Genomic DNA, 6,000 nt, shown 5'->3' on the forward strand with positions numbered 1-6,000 from the left:
CTCTTCCTTTCCTTCTTATTCTTGCCCTCACCAAAAGCCTCTCCTCCAGTTGATTTGGAAGATTCAAGAGTGGAGGCTCTGGCCTTAGACATTGGAACTCTCTTGGCAGGTGCCTTCTTGTGCAGTCCTTGCTTTGTTGTAGCAGCAAAAACATATTCCTTTTTCAGCACCTTCTTCTTGGAGCTGACCTCTTCCTCAGCAGCAAGATAATCCTCATCTTCTGAGTCAGAGTTTCTCTTCCTCCTTGTCCTTGTAGCTGCTTTGGGCAAGTTGCTTGGGGTGCTCCTGCTACCCTCATCATAGCTGCTAGAGGGACTAGTGCCCTCACTCATGTTCACCTGCTCTTCTGACTTGTTCCGGCTATCACTCTGATCAGACATTCTGGCAAAGCAAACTGACAGCAGACCCTGTGAATAGTTATGGATGAGATAGAGTGGATGAGCATCACAAAGTGCAGAGATTTTGCAAAAAAAATGAGTCAAAAACTTAGTTTTAGTTTTCCACAGAAAGCATTTCGGAGCTACAAATTTGTTAAACTCGATGACACCGAAGCAACTTTTGGAGTCTAAACTAGTGAAATCGGTCAGGCCAAGACACAGTTCGGTGACCCTGAGATTGCTAGGGTTTCACTAAGAGTTGAACTCGGTCACACCGATTCGCAAGTTTCGGTCAGACTGAAAAGTGCAAGTGCAATGGCCTAAGCCAAATCGGTGAGACCGATTTCCACAACTCGGTCGGTACGAGATGAGTTCGGCGGAAACCTAACCCTAAATTTTTGAATCGAATCTAATCTAAAGGATGTTTTTGCTGGACAGGATGATCTCATACGTGGTAAAGAATGTGGCATTTGCTTTGTGCTAAGAATCGGAGTAAGGAATAGCACAAAGATTCGAACTCATACCCTAGTTCGGTGATGAGCTCGCTATGGCGGCAACGACGGGTTTGAATTTCGTTGACGGCGACGGAGACCAGTGGCGGGAGGTCGCTGGCGATGAGAGGACGATCCGGAGACCCGAGGCAGCAGAGCAGGACACACGCGGGCTGAGAGGTTTTGGAGAAATTTCCAAAATTTGACCTGTCGGTATATATATCCTGACCCTGTCGGTGTGACCGAGTGGAGCAACTCGATGGCACCGAGCTGCAGAATCGCAAGCGGTTATTGCAACTCACTGTGACCAAATTTTTTTAATCGATTGCACCGAGATTGAAAACCTAGATCAACCCAGTGAACTCGGTTAGACCGAAAAGGATGAATCGGTCAGACCGAAATGCAAAGAGAGGTTTTGGAAGTTTAAGTCTATGACGAATCGGGGACTCCGAGTGCTCCTCACACAAAGTGTTCGAATCTAACTTGATCAAACTTTGTGATGTAGCATGAATAGAGTTTGAGACGAGAAAATCATAGATAGCTAGAGGAAGTTCTTAGGCATTCTTGTCCATCCATTTGGCAAAAGAAAAAGAGCCAAAAAATCAAAGCAACAATTGGATGTCCTCGAATGAGTAAAATATGCAACCAACATGCTCATGCAATAAAATGGCAAATGAAATATGTGACAAAGCATGCACAAACACTCTAGCATCTATTAAGCAATTGGTGATGACTAGGTCATCTGTATATGAGTATATTGACTTAGGAGTCAAATGAGAACACTTGATCATAGGTCATACTCATCGTTTAAGCACAACTGGGGTTACCAATTTTACATAAAGCATTGTTGTGTTCACACCATTAGAGTTGCTTTAGCTCAATATTTTGAGTAAAGCTCCCCCTAGATGTGATATCCCCCTAAGAGGGATGAACTAACCTTGGGTTTTGTCGATGATGACTTCATGTAGATGTTGAAGATGTGGATGCTCAATGTTGATGTAGATCATTCGGAGCAATCCATTGGAGTGAGTTGCACTTTCAATACCTACATGGGTTAGTCCACAAGGAACAAACAAGGATATCCATAGACATAGAGTGAAGTTCATACAAGATGATCTTCATGAAAGCATTAGGTTACCCTGTCCCTTGTCTTACCAACAAGAGGGTTTGTGACTCCTTGAACTAGTGCAAGATGTGGAAGTTATTTGCACTTGTCCTCGCCAAGATGATATGAGTGAAGTATGTTGGCGGAGTCACCCTCAAGAACTCTCTAGTTCTTCTTCTTCGGGATCCACCAACTTGACGGGAATCCTTGGAGTTGTAGTCGTACTTGATGAAGTAGAACTTGATGAAGTCTTGGGAACCCACTTGACCAAGGCCTTGGGAGCTTCTTAAAATGCATCAATCTCTTCTTGAAGCTTGTCCTTGCCTTTTTGCTTGTGGTCTTGTGGTGGAAGATCATCTTGAGCTTGTGTCCCCTTGAAAGAAGTAGGATCATACTTCTCTTGTTGAGGAACAAACTTCGTCTTGGGGTATTGATCTTCTTCCCACTCAACTCCATTGGCATTGAACTTTCGTTCAAAATCAACACCTTGATTCTTCCGGTGCCTTCCTTGCTTACGTACATATTTCCTCAAATTGCTTACTTCCGGCAAGGCTCTTGTAAACACCTTTCTCTATAATTCCCTTCAATAAGCTATTTTCTTGCTCAAGTGTAACTTGGCTAAGAGAATCATTAGTGGAATCAAGAGAACTACTAGAAGCAACAATATTGGATTTAACATGATTATTGTTACTACTAGAAGAAGAATCTTTCTTACTCTTGTTGCTAGATTTAACTTGTGGCATGTAAGTAGACAAGAGTAAACGCTTGGCAATGTAAGAAGAACTTTTCTTGCGAAGATCATCATTGATTGCTTTTAAGAACCCATGATCTTGCTCAAGGCTGGTCTTTTCAAATCGTAGCTTCTCATGAGTCTTTAAAAATTCTCGATGATCTTCCAAGGTAGTTTCATGAGCTAACTTAAGAGTGTTTAGTTCTTTAGTTAGACGCTTAATCTCCTTCTTATCATCATCATTCGTTTCATCTTGATTAGCATGATTAATAGCAAGTTCATCATAGTTTTCATCACTAGAGTTATCAACAAGTAAATCATCATCACCTAGAAAATCATCTACATCACTATTGAAATCAACATACTCGGGGTGTGATACCTTTGGGCCTTTAGCCATGAAGAATCTTCCAATTCCTTCATTTGGTGAATCAAATATGTCATAGGAGTTGGTTGACACAAGTGCTAGACCGGCAACACCTTCATCTTGAGTATATTCGGAGTCAGAGTGATAACTTCTCTCGGAGTGATGGTCGGAGTCAGAGCCGGATACCCATTCACCAACGTGAGCTTGATGTCTTCGTTTTGTGTAGCTCCTTGATGACTTGTTCTTCCTTTCCGAATCCTTGCTTCTGCGAGAGGTTCTTCGTTCATAGTGATCATCTCTACTCCTTCTCTCTCTTGGAGGCGATTCTTCTCTTCTACTTCTCCTTTTGGGTGAATCTTCTCTTCTTTTGTAGGGGGCCGTACACTCATTGGAGTAGTGTCCGGGTCTTCCACAATTGTAGCAATTTCGCTCACGACTAGAAGATCTTTTGTGATTGTAGGACCTTGACTTGGAACTTCTTTATTTGCTTCTACTCTTGTAGAACATGTTGAAATTCTTCACCATTAGGCTCAATTCCTCATTGAAGGCTTTTTTCTCACTTGATGATGTAGGAGCATCACATGAGGCTTTGTAAGCACCATTTGACTTGTTGTGAAGCTCTTCCTTATCCTTGAGTGGCATCTCATGAGCAAGAATTCTTCCAATCACTTCCGTTGGCTCAAGATCTTTGTAATTGCGCATCATTTGGATCAATGTGCACACGGTATCATATTTTCCATCCAAGGCTCTTAGGATCTTCTTGATGATGAATCTATCGGTCATCTCTTCACTTCCTAAGCCGGCAATCTCATTTGTGATGAGAGCAAGCCTAGAGTACATTTCAGTGACACCTTCACCATCCTTCATTTTGAACCTGTCAAGCTAACTTTGAAGCACATCCAATTTGGATCCCTTGATGGAGTCGGTACCCTCATGCATATCAATCAAAGTATCACAAATTTCCTCAGCATTCTCAAGACAACTGATTTAGTTGAATTCTTCGGGGCACAATCCGTTGAAGAGGATATCGCAAGCTTGAGCATTGTATTGCAGCATCTTCAACTCTTCCCCGGTAGCTTCACGGTTTGGTTCTCTTCCATCCAAGAATTCACCTTGCAAGCCAATACACACAATAGCCCAAACGGCGGGGTTATGTCCAAGAATATGCATTTTCATCTTATGCTTCCAACTAGCAAAATTAGTACCATCAAAGTAAGGACCTCTATGGTGGTAATTTCCCTCGCTAGGCGCCATACTCTCCTAGATTGTGAAACCAAGGCTATGATCACCAAAAGCTATGGAAATCAAGGCAAATGGAGACCAAAGCTCTGATACCACTTGTAGGATCGAAAGCATGTCTAGAGGGGGGGGGGTGATTAGACTACTTGACCAAATAAAAATCTATCCTTTTCCCAATTTCAAGTCTTGGCAGATTTTAGCAACTTAGCACAAGTCAAGCAATCAACCTACACATGCAAGTCTAAGAGTATAGCAGCGGAATGTAAAAGAATTGCACACATGAAGGTAAAGGGAGGAATTTGGAGGGAGAAAACACAATGTTGACACGGAGATTTCTGGCGTGGTTCCGATAGGTGGTGCTATCGTACATCCATGTTGATGGAGACTTCAACCCACGAAGGGTAACGACGCCGCGAGTCCACGGAGGGCTCCACCCACCAAGGGTCCACGAAGAAGCAACCTTGTCTATCCCACCATGGCCATCGCCCACGAAGGACTTGCCTCACTAGGGTAGATCTTCACGAAGTAGGCGATCTCCTTGCCTGTACAAACTCCTTGGTTCAACTCCACAATCTTGTGGAGGCTCTCAAGTGACACCTAACCAATCTAGGAGACACCACTCTCCAAAAGGTAATAGATGGTGTGTTGATGATGAACTGCTAGCTCTCGTGCTTCGAATGATAGTCTCCCCAACACTCAACTCTCTCTCACAGCTTTGGATTTGGTGGAAAGAAGATTTGAGTGGAAAGCAACTCGGGGAAGGCTAGAGATCAAGATTCTTGTGGTTGGAATGGAATATCTTGGTCTCAACACATCAGTAGGTGGTTCTCTCTTAGAAAATGTATGCTGGAAGTGTAGGCACGTTCTGATGGTTCTCTCCTCGAATGAAGAGTTGGTGGAGGGGTATATAGCCTCCACACAAAATCTAACCGTTACACACAATTTACCAAACTCGGTGAGACCGAATCATGAAACTCGGTCAGACCGATTTAGTTCAAAATGTGAACGTTAGGCTTTTCGGTGGGACCGACATGTCAACTCAGTAGGACCGATTTCATTAGGGTTAGGGCACAACGTAATCTCGGTGAGACCGATCACATAAACTCGGTAAGACCGATTTCTATAATAGGCAAACAGAGAGTTGGTCAGGCAAACTCGGTGGGACCGAATCGCTCATTTCGGTGAGACCGAAACGTTACAAAAGGGAAACAGAGAGTTTGCATTGTGAACTCGGTGGGCCCGATCGCTCATCTCGGTTAGACCGAAACTTTACACAGGGAAACAGAGAGTTTGCAATCCCATCTCGGTGAGACCGAGATCCCTATCGGTGAGACCGAACTGATTAGGGTTTCTGGCTATGGCTATGTCAAATGAACTCGGTGGCGCCGGATAGATCAAATCGGTGGGGACGAGTTTGACTTTTGGTTTGGGACATATGTGGATATGAGAAAGTGGTGGAGGGCTTTTGGAGCATATCACTAAGCATTTTGAGCAAGTAAGCCATTAAGCAACACCTCATCCCCTTTTAATAGTATTGGCTTTTCCTATGGACTCAATGTGATCTTGGATCACTAAAATGAAAATGTAGAGTCTTGAGCTTGAGCCAATGTGAGTCCTTAGCATTTTGAGGGGTCCATATTCCTAGTCCATGCCATGCCAATCATTGAACTTTCTGAAATAATCATCTTGAAAGA

The sequence above is a fragment of the Aegilops tauschii genome, chromosome 4 (genome assembly GCF_002575655.3).
Source record: "Aegilops tauschii subsp. strangulata cultivar AL8/78 chromosome 4, Aet v6.0, whole genome shotgun sequence".
NCBI classification, from domain to species: domain Eukaryota; kingdom Viridiplantae; phylum Streptophyta; class Magnoliopsida; order Poales; family Poaceae; genus Aegilops; species Aegilops tauschii.